The 20,778-nt window shown below is 42.3% G+C and overlaps 1 protein-coding gene across 1 annotated transcript in view; it reads left to right on the top strand.

Annotated features, from left to right (window-relative positions):
- The window catches only part of FOXP2 (forkhead box P2), a 919,977-nt gene that overhangs the window by 254,089 nt on the left and 645,110 nt on the right, over positions 1 to 20,778 (top strand). The window contains exon 3 of the mRNA XM_060244871.1: positions 12,169 to 12,254. The gene's annotated coding sequence lies outside the window, so the exon portion shown is untranslated. The remainder of the gene's footprint in view (positions 1 to 12,168; positions 12,255 to 20,778) is intronic.

The following is a 20,778-nucleotide window of genomic DNA, read 5'->3' as shown; positions in this document are numbered from 1 at the left end:
TCTGTGTCAGACATGGCTCCTGGCTTACAGGTCTCCATGGAGGTGGGTGTTTCTACTCGTGTATAGTATCTGGGCCCTGGTTCTGAAGAGCCAGCTTGCTCCAAGAGGTTCACACTTCTTGGTGCAAACTGCTTTAAAACGCTGAATCCAAGCCTACCTGTAAGAGGGAAGTGAAGAGGATGGAGTAAACAGCATCTCACAGCCAGATCAAAGAAGAGAAAGCCTCCTAGCTGTGGCCCTTCTGCCTGTGAGTTATTAGTCAAGACATTAGTCCCTCTGGCACAAGCTAGCTTTTAAATGTGGAATTCAGGCCTACCTATAAGAGGAAGCATTATTTGTTTAATGTTTAATGCTCTGGTTCTTTCTGAACATGGTTAAGGAACTTGCTGTTTTTGAAGACGTGAAAGGAAGAGGCGGGTCAGCATTTATTTATTTATTTTGTTGTGCTCTCATGGGTATTATGACAGCCAATGAAAGAAATACAGCAGAATTTTTTTTAGGAACAGGGGACTTTCTTCTGTTTCTCCCAAAGCATGCAGAAATAGTTCAAAGGGTAACATTCTGTTATCATAGTTACAGTGAATACATTGGAGCAGTGATTTTTTAAAAAATCAGTATGACTCTTAAAAAGTACAACCTTCCCAACAGTCTGGAAATGAAAAGCCCAACTTATTTTTTAAGAGATAGATGAAGTAGAACTTGCTGCCAAAATGTTTATGCTAGTCTGGCGCTTATATTAATGACTGCTCCGGAAAAAATAAATCTTGTCCTCTTTGTTTGTATTACAGACTAGGAGTGTACAAAAAAAAATCTGAGTTAAGATTCTATTCTTAAGTCATTTTAAAAACTTGATCCACACTATTTAATATTGGAACTGAATTGGTTGTATTATAAAATAAATATCTAATTTGTTGGTTTCAATTGGAAGGGCATTTCGAAGCACTGCTATCCCCTTACTGCATCCTTCACTTGTGTGTGCTTTCCTGCCAGATTTCAAGCAAGATACAGTTTCTCTGTTCTATAGGCTATTGCAATTCTCTTTTGTAGGGTAGACACAAAGATGAAGGGCGGACACAGAAGAATAGTTGCAAATTGACATGGATAAGCTATTTCTTCTTTTCCCATGATCTTCAAGCAAAAGTGTGGTTGGGGAATTTGTGGTTTCACAGAAACAAAGTAGATGGGAAAACTAATCTGTGGCCAGAATTTTTCTTCAAGCCCTAGCATTTAAATACAACAAAGGTGTCTTGGATACTGAATTGGCAGTTCTCATTCACCTGGAATGGTGATCTGATTGGTCTTGAATACATGAGCACCTGAAGCTGCCTTATACTAAATCAGACCCTTAGTCCATCAAAGTCAGTATGGCCTACTCAGACTGACAGTGGCTCTCCAGGGTTTCAGACTGAGGTCTTTCACATCACCTCCTACCTGACCTACCTGACTTCTCTGATGTTTAATGTGTATTTGCTCTTTGCTGTTGTGGAAGAGTGAGCTCAGGAATTTGCTGTTCCCCCTCCCTTTCTACTGGTCAAGTAGAGTTCCTGTTGCGGGGGAGGCTAAGCGTTTGTCTTCCAACCCAGGAGACAGCAAGCACAATCCTACGGGAAACAGCACACATGAACAAGACTATAAAAGCAAAAAAAAAAAAAAACCCCTCTTCCCAAACTCACTGGGTTTGTGTAATGAATAACAGTGCAAACACTATGCATAGAAATGTCATCCAAAACCATTGCATTGATGTGAGTGTGGGCTAACTCATATTGGATGATGTCCCTCCTTGTCATACACAGTAGCTAAAGCTAAGTCATACTCTCACCATGCTGCACTTACTGCCTCCCATTGCATAGGAAAAGTAAAACTAGGGATGGACATGGACCGGGGCTTGAACCAGATTTCTTCACAGACCAGGGCCTATTTCATGGTCTGTGAGCCCGTTCCATGCAATTGTGTCTCTCTTGGATGACCATATTTTCCATGGAGGTTTTGTGCAGTCAGTGGGAGTGGCCTGCTAGCCAGATACACTAGTGCTTAGGGTTGCCAAAGCAACAAGGGGGATAGCTTTCCCTTCCTTTTTAAATGGCCCCCCTTCACTTGCTTTTAAATGCCTTTTCTTCACTCCTCCTGTGAATAAATAAATAAATATACTTGGAAAGACCCACAAATGTTCCTATTTTTATGCTTATTGTGCAACTTCCATCAATTAATGTAGGCCTATAAAATGGTGTGCTATACAAACTCAGTGTAAAAGGAAATACTATAAAATATTAATATGTTAAAGCTGTACATATTGGCTTTCCAAATAATAACAAACAGTTATTAAAAGGAAAAAGGGGGTTCACAGTACAGATACAGAGTGTCTAGTTAGTGAGTGGAACATGAAATAAAATGAAATTAAAATATAATGTGGATGACTCTCCCTAGTGACACAGTTTACTCTGCCTGTGGCTAAGTATCCAGACTTTAAAGTAAAGATTAAGATTCCTGTTTTGCATGCAGTTGTGCATACTATGTCTCTCATTGAAGTTCTTGGGTACACGAATGCAGCCTTTGGGCACAATTCACAAGACGTGGTTGATACACCAATGAAGCTGTTCCTGTTTATAACATCTTAAAGCATGCACTCCATGGTGTTCCTCACATAAGCATCTTAAGAGCAGCAGGAAGACATGGCAGATTGACAAAGGAACAGTGGTTTTTGAGAGAGCTCAGCATTGGGATACTTATTTCAGCAGCTGTCTTGCTTGCAAAAGCTGGTGAGCTGCTGTGCAAAAGTAATTTTCTTGTACTATATGGATGAAGACTGACATAATATAAAAAAGAGATCACAGTGCGGCCCTCAGTTAAACTGAAATGACAGACACAACAAGTGAATGCTATCTTAACAGTCAGTCTTGCCTGTTCCTCCATGCTTCGGACATGGATGCCACCTTGTATGTTTCTACAGATTCATTCATTGTTAGATTTTTTAGCAGTTTTTCCCTTCAGAAATATCGAGCTCTTCCAGGAGTGTATTGAATCCTTGGTGGTGTTATGGAGGTCAGCCAGTCAGCACAGTGTACTTTTGGCTTTGATACAAAACTTGTAGAATTTTGGAGAAAAGTTAATATTTTAAAATGGAATGCAGTGAGGGTATTTCCAGAGCAACACTCGGGGTGGAGTTTCAGTTTCAGTGTATCAGGATGGAGAGTTAGGGATGGGAGAGAAAGCAGATACTGATTTCCTCCAGTCCAGTTTGACTCAGGGATCCTGGAGGGGTTTTGTTTGTTTTTTTGCCTTCCTATAGGCATAAATCAGTGGTCACTGGGGGAGTGGGGGTGGGGTAGCTGTGAATCTACTGCTGTGATGGATTGCTTAGAAGTACTGTACAAACAGCTACAGGACTGTGAAGTGTTAATTCTTCACAGAAACTGAGAGCCTTGAGTGACAGGCTGCTCCAAACAATTTAATTGGTTAGGATCAGCTGAGTACAGAGATGATTTAGATATGAATGCTGAGGAGAATTCATTTGGAATTCAGCCCTAATTGAGAGCAGTTTAACAGAAACAGGAGGACTGAGGAAAACTGGCAAGGATGAATGAGTAGTTAGACAGAGACTTCCATTCTGGCCATGGAAAGGGGAGAGAGAAGAAAATCCCCTATCCAGTTAAGAAGAGTGATAAGTCTTAAGAGTACAGAGATCCCTGGTCTGGTGTGCTTTAGAAACTGCTTAAGGTCTCTGCTTTTAGAGACCTTAAAAGTCAGTTAAAAACTCCAGGCAAGTACTGGTGTTTCAAAAGAAGGGGTTTGGGCACTGGAAAGAGTATACCAGTTTTCTGGAAACCAAGAGCCAAAGAATACTGGAACAAAAGCCTCTCAGCATAAAGATTTTAAGTAATTGTGAATAGCTTGACAAACTCTCATTAGCCTGAAATATAAGAACTAAAGTCTGCACATGTACTGATTTTACCTCAAAGTTATCTATATTGAGTTACTCAGAATTTTACCCCTGATTTCTCCTCTTTGTTGAATAAAATATTTTGTTAATTTGAAATATAAAACTTTCTCAAGTGTCATTTAAATCATATAAGTTAAAGGGGTTTCCCATTCCTTCCCTCTGGTTCCTGGGCTGAGAAAACAACCAAAACATTATACTGTGACAGGGTGAGGCAAGCAGAATTCTTCAGGAAAGAAGAAAACAGGTAACTAGGATGGCTCAGTTTACAGGCGCATATTCAGCTGGTCCACTGTGGACTGCACTGTCTGATGATGCAGTTCCAAATCAGAATCAAGGTTCTGGTTTTAACCTTCAAGGCCTTGAATGGCCAAGGTCCAACATACCTGCAAGACTGCCTCTTCCCAAATGTCCCTCAAAGGGCCTTAAGATTGGCTGATAGATGTCAACTGGTAGTCCCCCAGCCCTAAAGATGTCTGCTTGGCCCCAACTATGGCCAGGGCCTTTTCAGCTCTGGCTTCAATTCCCTTTGGAGATCAAGGCCCCATGGGACCGATTATAATTCCGCTGGGCCTGGAAGAAGATGATGATATTGAATTTATACCCAGCTCTTCACTCTGAATCTCAGAGCAGCCCACAATCTCCTTTACCTTCCTCCCCCACAACAGACACCCTGTGAGGTGGGTGGGGCTGAGAGAGCTCTCACAGAAGCTGCCCTTTCAAGGACACTTCTGTGAGAGCTACGACTGACCCAAGGCCATTCCAGCAGCTGCAAGTGGAGGAGTGGAGAATCAAACCCGGTTCTCCCAGATAAGAATCTGTGCTCTTAACCACTACACCAAACTCACTTCACTGTAAGGCTCTTCTACAAGACTTTCAGATGAGGCTGTGGATGTCTGATACGATCTCCCCCTCCTGCTGGATATTGCCCCAGATCAATTTTTTTGGCTGTTTACGTTTACATGTGTCAAATGCCCATGACTTGAAGCTGATTATTAGAATGCATTGCACGGATCCAAGAACTATTGCAATCTTGGGTTTTAATTAATTATTGTTGTTGTATTAATTACTCTATATTGCTAATTGAGAATGTTATGATTTTATTGTATATGTGTTCATGTCGTAACCCACCCTGAGCCTGCCTTGGTGGGATAGAAATCCCAGAAACAAAATAAGAATAGAATAAAAAGGGAAAGAAAAACAGAGGGAAAATCTTGCTTCTGAGGGAGGAAGGTGGACAGGGGCATCATACCTGCATTGTGCAGTGGGTTGGACTAGATGACCCTTCCAGCTTTATGTTCCTATATTTAAAAAAGAATAGTCATTGTAGAACTCTGTCTTTGAAAGCACATTATAGGGGCTGTGGTTCAGTCGTATGGAGCAACCACAAAATAGGAATCAAGTGCTGCAGCGAAGAAACAAATTGATGGTAGCAAAACAGGCCTGACAGATGAATCCAGGTTCTTCCGTGGGTACTGTGAAGTTTAGAGTTCGGAGGATCAGAGGCTCCTTCTCTTGTAGTCTTTAAAGAAAATGTTAAAAGATGCAGGGGTCTGTGTGATCGAGCTTTTATGGATTTAAATGTAGTAGCTATATACACACCCTCGTCTATTGACTATCATCATCATCATCATCATCATCATCATCATCATCATCATCATCATCATCATCATCATCATCTTATGGACTCTCCAATCAATTACTTCTTTTCAAATTCTACTTTTACATCACAGTGGGGAGGAAGTAGCCCGGAGGAGTGGCAGAATAAAGTGTCAGCTTAGCAACTGTCACTATCCTTACTTGAAAGCTTGGTGGAACATCTCTGCCTTACAGGCCCTGCAAAAACACAGAAGATTCTGCAGGGCCTTGGTTTCAGCTGGCATAGAGTTCCAGCACATCAATGTCAGGACCAAAAAAACTCTTGCTCTCATCAAGGACAGCCAGACTTCTTTAGGACCAGGAATCACCAATAAGTTGTTACCTGCAGAGCATAATGCTCTTCCAGGGATATAGTGGAGGAGGCGGTCCTATAGATACTCCGGTCCCAGATCACTCAAGACCTTGAAGGTCATATAACCAATATCTTGAATCTGACTCAGTACTCAACAGGAAGCCAGCAAAGCTGGCGCAGCACAGGTTGAATATGTGCTGTCCATGGCATTCCTATCAGGGTTCGCACCATCGCATTCTGGACCCATTGGAGCTTTCCAGTTAGACTCAGGGGTAGGCCAGTGTAGAGCGAGTTAAAGTAGTCTGGCCTGGAAGACACTGTCGCATGTATTACTGTAGCTAGGTCTGAGTGAGACAAGAGGGGAGCCAATTCCCAGGCTTGGTGAAGGTGGTAAAATGCAACCTTGCCAATATGTGTGATCTGGGCCTTCATAGAGAGGGAGGTATTCAGTGTCAATCCCAAATTCTTCACAGACTGTGCCGGTGTAAGGGGTGCCCCATCTAGGATTGGTAATCTAAGCACCAACTCTAGACCTGATACCCCTAGCCATAGAACCTCTGTCTTTGATGGGTTCAGCTTCAGTCCACTCTTTTTTAGCCAGCTTACCATGGCCTCAAAATCCTTGACCAGGGCTTATGGGACAGTGGCCAACCAGTCATGCAACAGCAAGTATAGCTGGGTGTCATCTGCATACTGATGATACCCAAGCCCATAACTCCATGTCAGCCAGGCAAGGGGGCACATATAGATGTTAAATGGCATAGGGGAGAGGACCCCACACTCCAGGGGGTATCTAGTGGACACATCTTTCCCTTGCACCACTCTCTGTCCCCAACCATGGAGAAAAGAAGAAAATCATTGTAAGGCCACTCCATGTATACCCATATCAGCAAGGCAGTGAGCCAAAAGGCCATAATCAACTGTGTCAAATGCTGCAGTGAGATCTAATAACAACAGCAGTGCTGACCTGCCTTGATTCAGATGTCTATGAAAACTCCAACTCCAGGTTGGAAAATTCCTGGAGATTTGAGGGGTGGAGCCTGGACAGGGTGGGTTTCAGGAGGGGTGGGACCTCAGACACATACAATGCCATAGACTCCACAGTTCAAACTACCAATTTCATCTTGGGAGACCATTGTTGCCAATCTCCAAGTGAGGGTTGGAAATCACTCAGAATTACAACTGCTCACCAGATGGTAGAGATCAACTCTGGAGAAAATGGCTGCTTTGCAGGGTGAATTCTCTGTCATTATACCCTGCTGAGGTTGCTTCCCTCCTGCTTTGGTCCCAACTGTGAAGAAAGATGGTACTTTTCCTAGGTATAGGCTGCAGGAAGGGAGGAGGAGATGGAAAGCTGATCAGTTACCCTACAGAAAATAGCTGCTTTGAGGTGCATACTCTGTGGTTTACCATAATACAACCAGGCCAGGCCAAAAAACTAGATTACATCACAAGCTAAATGCTGCAGGGCTGAACATAATAGGAAAAGGTGCCAACAATGCACTGCAAAGAAAAGGAATGCTGAGCTTCAGCATCTGTGTGACTGTCATCATGTCCCCCCCCCCTAATTATTCTTCCAACTAGAACGACTTAACTAGGTCTGGCTTCTTGCTCCTGTTCAGCAGCACACACACACCCCTCCAATGACAGCCATTAGCAGATGTCAACTCTAGTACCGTTTTTGCACACAGCTTACCTCGAAGTCACAATCCTGTTCCCTCCGCAGCATCTGATCGGATTTCCCACCATCTGCGCCGAAGTTACAGGAAGTGCCGCAGCTTTTGCGTAGCGAACGTAAACCACTAAAACCCAGTTTACGTTTGCAAAAGCCGCGGCACTTCCTGTAACTCTGGCGCAGATGATGGGAAATCCGACAGACGCTGCGGAGGGAACAGGATTGTGACTGCAAGGTAAGCTGTGTTCGAAAACGGTATAGGTTGGCAAATTCATGGAGATTTGAGGGGTGGAGCCTGGAGAGGGTAGGGCTTGAGGAGGGGTGGGACCTCAGACAGGTACAATGCTGTAGACTCCACCCTCCAAATCAACCATTTCCTTCTGGGGAATCATTATTGCCAATCTTCAGGTGAGGGCTGGAGATTATTCAGAATTACAACTGCTCTCCAGATGGCAGAGATCAGTTCCCCTTGAGGTGGAGGGAGAGTGAATGCCTTCACTTGGGTGGGTAGGAAGACAGCAAGGGTGGGGGGGCACTTGCCCAGAGCCCATTGTATTTTTCTTTACAACAGGTGGTATTCCTAGTGTATTATATTAATCATATATGCATCTTTTTTTAAAAAAAAAGTCCTTAGAAGCAAATATTTTTCTCAAGTGCATTTGAGTTACTTGTTAAAGTTCGCAAATCTCTTTCTTTCTCTAAAATGAATGTCCTTATCAAAATCAGAGAAAAATAAACATTTCAGACAGTGATGTTAGGAGAAAGTATTTTGCAATCTTGGGTAAAATGTGAAACAATAGTGTTGCCAAATGCTTTTTATGCTTCATTACTGAATATTTAAAATATGCATTCATGAATCTGTGGAATAAAGTGAAAAATTAATATCCCAGAACCTAAGTAGTGATATAAAATAGTACGTAAAATTTGACTAATGAGATCATGGTAAGCACTTGGACCTCTTCATGAGTTCATTTCACTTTCCCATGATTATAAAACACAGCCATTAATTTGGTTTTTGCATGTCCTTGTCAATTATAATGACATCCAGTAGAGAGTTAAGAATCTCTCAATATTTCCTTACAGAGGGGTTACATAATTTGAGAGCCAGTGCTGAATTTCAGTGAGAAACTGAACACACAATTTCATTCTTGAATCACAATAGCTCAAATTAAACATGTTAGTCTGTAATTGTGTCCTCTCTATTATAGGGGTCTGTTTGGCAGAAATACTGTGTGGATTAAAATAGATAACCACTAGTTAAAATTAGTGTATCTTCATAGTATAGCTTTATAGCCCGCAGTTACTATAAAACAAATTAATTATTTTCTTTAGGTTTTGTGCAGTTTAATATGGGGAAATACACACACATATATTGTGCGTGAAGTGCCATCAAGTTGCTTCCAACTTATGGGTGACCCTATGAATTAACATTCTCCAAAATCACCTGTCATTAACAGCCTTGCTTTGGTCTTGCAAACTGAAGGCTGTCGCTTCCTTTACAGAGTCAATACATCTCATGTTGGGTATTCCTTTTTCCCTTTCTTCAGTTTTTCCTAGCATTGCTGTCTTTTCTATTGACTCTTGTCTTCTCAGAATGTGACCAAAGTACAATAGCTTCAGTTTTTTTCATTTTAACTTCTAGGGAGAGTTCAGGCTTGATTTGGTCTAGAACCAAATATTTGTATTTTGGCAGCCCAAAGTATCCATAAAATTCTCCTCCAACATATTTCAAATGATTCAACTTTTTCCTGTCTACTTTCTTCACTACCCAACTTTCAAACTGATACGTAGTAATAGGGAATACCATGGCATAGACTAACTTGATCTTGGTTGGCAGCAACACACCCCCTATATATAAGAATATTTTCTAGCTCCTTCATTGCTGCAGTCTCAATCTCCTTCTGATTTCTTGGTTGCAATCTTCCTTTTGGTTGATGATGGAACCAAGGAATAGAAAATTTCTTCATTTTCAAACAGTTATCACTTTTGTCTTCTTGTTGAACTATAATAAACCTTTGATGCTTTCTGCTTTAACTTTCAGCAGTAGTTTCAAGTCTTCACTGTTTTCTGCCAGTAATGTAGTATCATCTGCATATTGCAAATAATGTTTCTTTTACCAGTTTTCCCTCCATCTTCATCTAAATCTAATCCAGCCTTCCTTATATGTTCTGCATGCAGACTCAGGAGATAACGGAGATAAAATTCATCTGTCTGGCACTTTTGCTAATTGTAAACAATTCTATTTCTCCATATTTTGTCCTACCAGTAGCCTCTTTCTTATGTGTTTGTCATTCCCCGAGTAAAACACATTGTAATTTGATGGGTGAAAGTTCTCTTCTTTAGTTTGCTCACTCTCAGGATTGCTGTCCAGGTTCAGGCAGGCATCTGAGGCAAGAGTCAATAAGTATAGTTCAAACACAGTCCAGGATCACAGCACAGCTATTCAAAAATCCAAGCATCAAACCAGAAGGGCAAATCTAAAGAGCACACACCTGGTCACCGTCCAGAAGGTCAAGCATCACACAAGGGTTGTAGACAAATTACTTCCACAGTAGCTATCCCTATTCTGACTGCTTTTTATCAGACATCATTCAGAGCCAGGTACAACACATTAACCTGCTGAGTCATCCAGGGACAGGTCCAGGTTCTCAATGGTGGAGAAACCTAAAGGGCTGTCAGCCCTGATCCTGCAATAACTCCAGCTCATATGTGGAGGTTGATGGGAGCTGGGCTGCCAGCTGCACACTATGGCACTGCTTCTGTGTCTCCCTCTGAGCCTGCCTTCTCCAGCATTCAAAGGGCTTTGATGACCTGGGAGTGAAGCTGGCAGCTGCAGGGCCTCTGCTTCAACTTCAAATCCCAGACCGGAGAACTGTGGGTGTGGCACACTGACTTCAGCCTGAGACTCCCCTTCTGTGCCTTGTCTGGTGGGTCTTCCTGCAGCATCCGAAGGCCAGATTCTATTTCTTTTTTATCTAAGGGCGTGTTGGCAGACAGACACACAACAATTGAAATGTCTAAATGTTCCATTTCTTGTTTTATGATTTTGAACTTATCTTGATTCATACCTCTGGCTGCTATATTCAGAACCAGTTGCGCTCTTTTTAGGGGTAAAACGGTTATATATAATGAATAGTGTTTGGAACCGGCCCAATTCTGCCTTCAGACCCGGTCCCATCAACTCCGTTTTGAATTTGCCAACTCCTGAAGGGAGCTTATCTTCTTCCCACTACTAAGGCATGTTTCCACCACCTGCTAAATTTAGGGGTTCCTGACTGAGAGGAACAGGACTCCCAATCCCCCTTGCCAGTTCTGAGGCCTGGCCTCAAGGTCCTCTGCCAACCCAGCACCTGGTTATGACAGAGACCAAATTCCTTCTTTGGGAGACCTCTGGAGGACTGGCACCCTTGCCAACTGTATGCCTTCCCCCTTCTCTGGACTTCCCTCTTGCAGTAGAGTAGTCTAAGGCTGTTGAGGAAACTATGTGGTACAGGGGGAATGCCTTTTGGAGAGCCAGTTTGGTGTAGTGGTTAAGTGTGTGGACTCTTATCTGGGAGAACCAGGTTTGATTCCCCAATCCTCCACTTGCACCTGCTGGAATGGCCTTGGGTCAGCCATAGCTCTGGCAGAAGTTGTCCTTGAAAGGGCAGCTGCTGTGAGAGCCCTCTCCAGCCCCACCCACCTCACAGGGTGTTTGTTGTGGGGGAGGAAGGTAAAGAAGATTGTGAGCCGCTCTGAGACTCTTCAGAGTGGAGGGCGGGATATAAATCCAATATCTTCTTTTAAAAAGACAAAATATTTATTTAAAACATACAACTATATACAGGCATTTTAAAATAGTGAACAGAAGAAATAAATCAAACTAGGGAAAAACACTCCTTTCCCTATTATATAATACTTGCCCTGACCATAACATCCAGCACAGACAGACTCACCAACCCAACTGACTGAACTCAAAGCTCAACTCAAACGGCTGGCTTCCTGCCAATAATCTCTAATATAAAATCCAGTTCCTGCCCAGGAACTGGTTTTTCCTCCTGCAGCCTTCTGGGAGACCAGCCTGAAAGACTTCCTGCCTCTCGAGGGGCCTCCTTAGAATTGCTGCTTCCAGACTGGAGGGAAGGGGGGAGGGGGGAGGAGGAAGAGACTAGGCTGATGCCTGCCTCCAGTTTGATGGCCTCTTCCTGCCAATTCCCAGATAACCATAGTGTAAAATGGTGTTTCTCCACAAATGGTATATGCATTATTCACTCAAATGTGCTTTCAGTGCTTAGTTCTTGTGGCCCCTTCTTACACACCCAGGGAAATACTGATCACCACTTTGGAGTCAGGAAGCAATTTTCTCCAGACCACTTTGGCCAAGGATCCTGGAGGTTTTTTGCCATCTTCTGGGCATGGAGTGGGGGGGTCACTGGGGGTGTTTGTGGGGAAGTATTTGTGAATGCCCTGCATTGTGCAGGGGGTTGGACTAGATCACCCTGGAGATCCTTTCCAATTCTGTGATTCTATAGAATGTGTAGAAGTACTGGTAATTTTGTCTTGAACTGAAATAAATTTATATCATCATTTGAAAGCTATAGCTGTTACGTTAAACTTTTATTTTATCAGGTCTGCAATGATGGGCTTGATGCTCTATGATATTCAAATTCAAGACTGAAAACTTGCAAGGCTTTTTTGAGGTGTGGAAAACAACAGTAAGTACAGGGTAATTATTGTCAAATGCATACTTTTTTTTTGCATAACCAAGTTCATTTTCCTTCTTTAAAGAAATGAACACAGAACTTTTCTGTAGTACGCATTACTTCTTATGTGAACACAGTTCTGAAAAGTGCAAAGAATCAGGCTTCCATTGAAGAGAGGACACTTTCCCCTTTTCCTTTTCACACTTTTCTTGAAAAGAAAAGGAGAAAAAACCTTCCAGGATATTTCTACAGAATGGCACAAATTATAGATCAAAATACATGTATGCATGGTGAAACTTTTATGAAAGCCTTCTACCATTTGGCTGCCATCATAAGGATTGCAGATTGGTTGGTATGAATGTTACCTAAAAGAATTTTCTGCAGGGACATGCATTCTCTCTCTCTCTCTCTGTTTTCCTTTTCCAGAGCTGGGTTTCAGCTTAGACATTCAAAATAATTTTGTAGATTCTCTGTGGGCAAGTTGCAGAGAAAAAACTCTTAGGAAATGCCACTATTCATATAAATACTGTATGTATACAGCTTTAAAGTGCAGTTGTAATTGCAAAAGTGATATTTCCTTTGCAAGGACTGGAGTGTTTGATCTGTTGCGGACATAGAAATCAACTTAAAAAATAGTAGTTGCTATTGAAATGTGGTTATTCATTCTTCTGCACAGTATGCCTTTATGTATCGTGCACTTTTTGTGTAGTAACGTGGATCTGGTGAATTGAATGCCACTAAATAGTGCAAAAAAGAAACTGGTTATTACTTTAAACTTTATTGAGACTGAACAGCGGTGCATATATTCAAAAGGCTACTGTAGGTCTCAGCTTTGGGTACTAACTTTATCTTAGCCTACAGACAGACTCCCCAGACTGATCGGAATTTTATACAAGCACTCAATGAGTTATTATAAATACCCAGGTCTTTTTTGTAGAAAAAGCCCAACAAGAATTCATTTGCATATTAGGCCATGCCTCTGATGGCTCCATTGTTTTACTTTTACTTAAAGTCCCTTGTGTGTAATCTTATGCATCCTTTGACTCCTTTGACGGACTTATGGCCAAATTCTGTTTTTATAGTGTTTTGGATAGAACTGTGTCTCATGAAATCTAAAGGAAACTGTAGATGAAAGGGCCAGCCATCTTTTTTCTGCTGCTGTGATTGTGATTTTCCACACTTTCATCTTTGTTTTATTTGTAATTTGTATTGAATAAATGTGACTGATTTTTTAATTATTTTTCCCAGTTTAATTTTTTATTAATTAATAATAAACACAATTTTACAAACATCAACTATAACGATATTAACAATAACTAAACCATAAGCCATCCTGTTTTGCATATGATATACCTAGTACATGTCTAATAAAAAGCAAAATCTACGTATTTGTCCGGTAATTTACAAAATGCACTTTGATTGGAATGTACATAGGCAAAAAACCGAAACCATTTTTCTATAAACATATTCTTCTCGCTTCCTTTATCAAGTGCTTCTTGATAAAGTGTTGTTTATATCCCGCCCTCCCCACCAAAGGCAGGCTCAGGGCAGCTCACAGATTAAGGGTCACGCAATCAGATTAGCGTGACCAAACAAGATAAAACAACAGTAAGAACATAAACACATAAGAACAATTATTAAAACATCAACAGGTGCTAGTACAATAGTTTCGGACAACAATTGAAATTGTAATGGTGGTAAGTAGCTAGATGGTCAATATTAAATGTTCTAAGAGGTCCCAGGATCACCATAGTGTGATAAGTTAGATCCATTGGTAGTATTTATGGGCCTGTCATGTTGCTGCTGGTGTTAGCATTATGAAAATGTGTAGTGGTAGAGTGCCGTTTTGCAGGCCCTGTGGAAGCTCTCGAAGGGCCCTGACCTCCTCCGGCAACTCATTCCAACAGTTAGGGGCAGCAACAGAAGAGGTCATAGTTCTAGTTGATTTAAGTCTAACTTCTCTGATGCTGGGAACCGTCAGCAGGTTTTGAGACCCGGACATAAGTGCTCACTGGGGCATATGCAGGGAAAGGCGGTCCCTAAGATATGCAGGAACCTGGCCATATAGGGCTTTAAAGATAATGACCAGCACCTTGAAGTGTATTGGTAGCCAGTGCAGCGCTTTCAGCCCAAGCTGAATTTGTTCCCGTAAAGGAATTCCCATTAACAGCCTGGCAGCAGCATTCTGCACTAGCTGGAGTAGCCGGATTTGGGACAAGAGCAGCCCCATGTAGAGAGCATTACAGTAATCCAGTCTTAAGGTGACCGTAGCATGGATCACTGTTGCCAAGTCGTCGTGTTCAAGAAAGGGGACCAATTGTCTTGCCATCTGCGATGGTAAAAAGCTGACTTGGCAGTGGCAGCTACTTGGGCCTCCATTGTTAGAGAGGAATCCAAGAGCACCCCTAAGCTTTTAACCTTGGGTACCAGTGTAAGCTGCACTCCATCAAAGGTCAGTAAATGGACCTCTGGTCCTGGACCGCGGCGACTCAGATACAGGACCTCCGTCTTCGTCGGACTTAATTTCAGTCTACTCACCCTGAGCCACCCCGCCACAGCTTACAATGCTGCGGACAGATCTTCATGGGTGGAGTTGGACTGGCCACCCATCAGTAGACAGAGCTGGGTGTCATCTGCATACTGGTGACAACCCAGCCCATACCTCTGAGCAACCTGGGCGAGGGGCGCATATAGATATTAAATAACATAGGGGAAAGAACCGCTCCCTGCGGCCCACCACACATAAGTGGGTGTCATCGGGATAGTTCATCCCCTAATGCCACCCTCTGTCCCTGACCCTGGAGAAAGGAGGAAAGCCACTTCAAAGCCAGCCCCTGGATCCCAGCATCGGTGAAGCGACAGGTCAATAGCTGGTGGTCGACCATGTCGAGCACCACCAAAAAGTCTAGTAGCATCAGCACTGCTGAGCCACCTCTGTCCAGATTCCTCTGGTGGTCATCTGTGAGGGCAACCAGAACCGTCTCCATCCCGTGACCCAGACAGAAACCAAATTGATGTGGGTTAAGCACGGAAGCACCATCCAAAAAACTCTGAAGCTGCACTGCCATATTTATGCAGTTATGACACTGTTGCTACTATTTTGTTAGGTTTCTTGAATATCCTCATGAGGAAAGAAGGGAAACCAGAGCTTTTTTTGTTGAAAAAGCACAGCAGGAACTCATTTGCCTATAAGGCCACACTCCCTGACATCACCATTGTTACACACAGGGTCTTTTTTGTAGAAAAAGCCCAGCAGGAACCCGTTTGCATATTAGGCCACACTCCCTTGTGCCAAGCCCACCAGAACTGCATTCCTGTGTGTTCCTGCACAAAAAAGCCCTGAGGGAAACAAGCTAAATAAATACATGTTATTTCTTGGAGGAAATGTTGTCACCTTACTTAGATGTGAATAAAGGAAGTTGTATCTTGCTGAGAGTCAAGTTTATTAGAAATATGAAGTGGATTTTTAAAGCCAGTATAAGCAATTCCCTTTAAATAAAATAATGCTTTTGCTGTATCCTTTGAGAAATTCTGACATCTAGAGGCATTTTTTTGTCTTGAACAAGGGAAACCTTTTTAAAAATATGTTTTAGATACAAGGTTAAAGGAGCCATCAAGTTGTGACAAACGTATGGCAACCCCAACATGGGGTTTTCAAGGCAAGAGATGATTAGAGGTGGATTTCCCTTTGGCATTTTATCTCTTCAATACCAGGCTGCATTCACCCTGAATGCTCAAAAACAAAACGATGACCTGTTTTAAAATCCTGCTAAAAACCCAAAATCACAACAAGCAAGACCAGAGATGTCCAACTCATTTGTTATGAGGGCTGGATCCAATATAAATGTCACTTTGCTGGCTAGGTACCAGAGATATAAACTTTATAAAGCTGATTTCAGATGTCAAATGGCAATAGCAGGCTTGATTGGATTGGGTATGATATGCAGAGGAGGAGTAAGCGTGGAGATACGAGCATTGGTAGTAATAGAACTTTTTTGTAGAAAAAGCCCAACAGGAACTCATTTGCATATCAGGCCACAAACAGCAGGAACTGTGTTCCTGTGCATTCCTGCCCCCCCCCCCCGCACACACACAAAAAGCCCTGAGTAATGAGATAGGAAACCTACGTCTCAATTCCATCTAGGAGGATTCAATCCAGGAGGATGCAAAGAATAAATGGACATTAAGTCTGACATTGGAAACCACAACATTCACTTGCTGACCTAAGAGTAGGCCTTTACCCAAAGAGTGATTAACACATGGAATTCACTGCCACAGGAAGTAGTGGCAACTACAAGCATAGATGGCTTCAAGAGGGGATTGGATAAACATATGGAGCAGAGGTCCATCAGTGGCTATTAGCCACAAGGTAGAGATGGAACTCTCCATCTGGGGCAATGTTCTGTATTCTTGGTGCTTGGGGGGGGCAACAGTGGGAGGGTTTCTAGTGTCCTGGCCTCACTAGTGGACCTCTCGATAGCAAGGGCCAGCGCATGGGAGTTGGCAAAGTAGGTGGCGCCTTGGCTCAGAGGCGGGGAGGGCATCCCCTCCCCATCCCTGCTTACACTGTCCCTTGCCCGGCCCTCTCCGGCTTCAGAGGGAGCTGGGAAGAGGCATGAAAAAAGGAGGCAGCCTCTTTCTGGGATCCTCTGAAGCTGAAGTGGCACATGGGCAGGCGTGCAGACACATTGTAGCCACACGAACTAGTCCCTCACGTGGCTCAGCCTGCACCATTCCCACCTTCCAGAGGGAGAGAGGTGCTGGGCTCTGCAGCTGCCTCGAGGAACACCCCGCGGAGGAGAGGAGTGGGCGAGAAGCCCTTCCCCGGAGCCCTGCCCTGATGCACCCTGTTTGAAGTCACGTTGGGTCTCCAGCTCCAGCCAGTGGGCAGGAGGCATTGGTGTCTCCACCCCGTTTCTTTCCCTCACCAGTGCCACAGTGGCTGGGTCTCTCTTTCCCCCGTCCTTCTCTGCCAGTCGAACAGTGTGCCTCCCTACCTGAAGAGAAGAGCAAGTTTGCAGCTGGCTTAGCTTCAGGAGGCGGTGACAATGAAGGGGCCATGGTGGCCACTGAGATAGCGCACCAGGTGGAGTGTGAGGCAGGTGGGTTGGCTGATGGGCGTATACACAGCAGACCGGGGTGGGTCTCCCTTGTGTGACTGAGCTCGGCCCATCTTGCCTCCATTGTCCTCAACAAGGCTGCCCCACCCCTTGCCTGGCCCTTTCCCGCTTCAAAGGGAGGTGGGAAGAGTCCGCCTTCTTCTTTCTTCACAAGAATCCTCCTAGATGGAATTGAGACCTAGGTTTCCTATCTCTTTTTTGGGGGGGGGAGGCAGGTCTCTTTCCTCCTCCCTTTGAAGTGAGAGAGGGGCGGGCTGAGCATTCAGCCCGGTGATATCATTGGGCCACACGCGCTTTGTGTGTGCGAAGGGCCTGGAGCACTAGAACCCTAGAACTGTTAGCGCTGGGCCTGCTGATGGCACTTGGTTTTTTGGCCACTGTGTGACAGAGTGTTGGACTGGATGGGGCATTGGCCTGATCCAACATGGCTTCTTTTATGTTCTTACGAGTAGCAGGAATTTCAAAGGGAGATTAGAGAGACTGCTGAATTGCAATGGATAATGAGCTAAATTGAGAGCTAGTTTTCCTGTCTCATTACTATTGTGTGCTATTATCATTTGGCATCTGAAATTGCTCCACTCTGTAAGATATAAGGACCAATCCAAGTGTTCAAATTCCTAACCAGGGTCTTTTTGAAAGAAAATAAATCCTGATAGGAACAGAGAAATCCAATCTTTTTTTTAAAACATAAACTTTCCAGAATAAACCAAAATAATTTCCTTAATGTACATTGTGCTTCCCAGAAAAATCCACCCACCCAGCCTCCCTCCAAAGAAGATAGGTTTTTGCACATAACAGGTTTGTAGCTGAAATAATATGTTGTTGTTCTTACAGTTGCCATGGAACTCAAAAAACTTTGGGGTTTTTCTCTCTTTCCTCTCCCTCCCTTCCCAAAAGAGGAGGAGCAGCTCAGGAGAAGGAAGCAGAAGCACTCTCTCTCTCTCTGTATGTATGAGAGGGAGAGAGGCTTGTCTTTGTATATCTCCCACAGGAAGCAGCATGGAGCTCTCCATGTTCCTGAGGGGTGGGGGGAGGCAAAAGGCAGGAAGTGAAGAGTCACTAAGAGAACTGGAGGGAAAAACATGCTACAGTGCAGCTGCAGCAGCAGCCCTGGAAAAGGAAGCAGGACAATGAAGTTGTTCAGGGGCCAGATTTGAGCCGTCAGGCTCCCGGGCCACATGTTTGACATCACTGAGCAAGGCAATGTGGAAATGAATAAGAGAAATCCTCTGCATTTTGCTTCACTATGTGGATTAAATAACTTGAGCCATGTTGGATCTACTGTGACTGCTGCATAGTTTTGACAAATGAAAACAAACTGCTTTCTTTTTCTTTCCCATTTTAAGAATCAAGACACTAAAATACAGATAGACATCCAGAAGATGGGGCTTGGCCAAAACAGTTTTTTAAAATATATATATTTCCACTTATTCAAAAAAGTGCCTCAAGAAGATTGTGCTTAAATCATTTTAAATTTCTGACTGCCAACAAGTAGATGTTTGTGTATTCCATATTCCTAGCTAGAAGGTAAATGGGTTATAGCAGCTAAATGGGTGTGGATAGGAAAAACCTAATATTAGAAAAATTTTAATTTAGTCATCCCATATTATACCTGAATCAGTCTATGATTATTTAAGTTAACATTTGAAAATAAAATGCATCAGTTGTCCTGAGACATATGGGACCATTTTATGATACATTTGAATCATTCTAGCAAGATAATTGTAGCCCAACAAAAAGAACAGGCATATTAGAACATACAGAAATATTTTAAATGATATTTAGAAATGAACACAACCTTTTTCTTTTTGGTAAAATCAAATGTACTTTGCATTTGTAAAAATCAAATTTGTGGCCTGGAACTACTAGGTAGTAAATTTTTCTATGATTATACAAAGTAGCAAAATATGGATTTTAACAGGCCTCCTTTTCATTTCAAGTGAACATTAAGTACATTCTTAATGGTCTGATCTTCTGGGAAGAGCACTATTATAATAATCATTTTTACAGCCCATATCAGAGATGAACTTGCATCACTTATTATGAAGTTTATGCTTTGGGAGACATTTTCAGTATCACAAAATGAGACTTGACGTTTCTTGGAATGAGTGATATCATCTTTTAAAAAGAGTTGTTGCTCAAACAGAATTGATTGTTTTGTGGATAATGATTAATTTTAGAACTATTTTGGGGATTTCCAATAGGTTTTCAAAAAGCAATAAATTTTGAAAACAACCATTCTCTCAGTAACTATGTGAAATCCTTACAGAAGAAGAGGAGCTTACCTTTGAGGCACAAAATAGTACAATTGAAAACTCATTTCTTAATTGACTTCAGTACAGATTTTTAAACATTGTTCCTTGTGTTTAGCGTGATTTTTCTAGTTCTCTTGTAGAAATACAATGGGAGGCTCCACTTAACCATCAAACTAAACCATAGTTTAGGACCCAAACCATGATTTCATCTTCCAGAGATAGAGGCAAGCCATGGTTTAGGTCCTAAACTGTAGTTTGTCATATCAGACATTGTAGCAACCCATATTTTTTTTTCCATCCAGGGTCTGGCAACGATATCTGAGTTGAGCTGCAGTGTAGAGCGTTCTCTAAGCTGTCAACTTCATTGAGAAAGCTACTGTTGTGTTTAACTTGGCACCTGTGTTTTTCAAGCAGTGTGTTGTATTCTCAAGAAAGAATTCTTTCCCCCCCCTCCACCATAGTTTCATACTGCTTTGCTTGCTCATTCTCTGCTACACTGCTTCACTCCAGCATTCTCTGTGCAACTCACAGCACAGTAGATCTAATGTAGATTGACTCCTTTGCCAGATGACTGACTGAAACTTGTGTCTCATAGTTGCTAATGCTCACTGAACCATTTTATTGCAGATAAAGTAAATAAAATAGATTGCTATATGAGAATTCTCTGAAATCAAATGGAATAATTTGACAGGTTTAATCCCATGAAAAAGGTTAAGCATTGAAGTGATGGGAATACTATCTATGCCCAGGATATCAGAAAAAAGTTTTTATTATGCACTGACTTAAAAGTACCTAATGATTATTCTCAAAATTGTAATGTAGGAAAACATCATAACAGGGTGGACGAAAAGAGTGAATAGACATTAGATTTTTAAAATGTTACTTAAAGTTATTAAAAACTTCTTCAGCAACTTTGTTCACTGCTAATGTGAAATTTCATTCCTTTATGATTTGTTTTGGATTTTTTGCTGTTTATTATACTTTTTTAAAGAGAAAGGCAGCACAACACTGGAGCTGAGTATGTAGCTGCATTTTAAAAATTAAATCTGGAATAAAAGAACAGATAATTATTTCTTTCAAGTCATTTGAGCTATTTTTTGTGCTTACAGCATTGTTAATTTGTAAACGTATAATATTGTCATGACAGTAAATGTATAATAT

Source organism: Heteronotia binoei, chromosome 8 (assembly GCF_032191835.1).
Source record: "Heteronotia binoei isolate CCM8104 ecotype False Entrance Well chromosome 8, APGP_CSIRO_Hbin_v1, whole genome shotgun sequence".
NCBI classification, from domain to species: Eukaryota; Metazoa; Chordata; class Lepidosauria; order Squamata; family Gekkonidae; genus Heteronotia; species Heteronotia binoei.
This window is presented reverse-complemented; position numbering and strand designations above follow the sequence as displayed.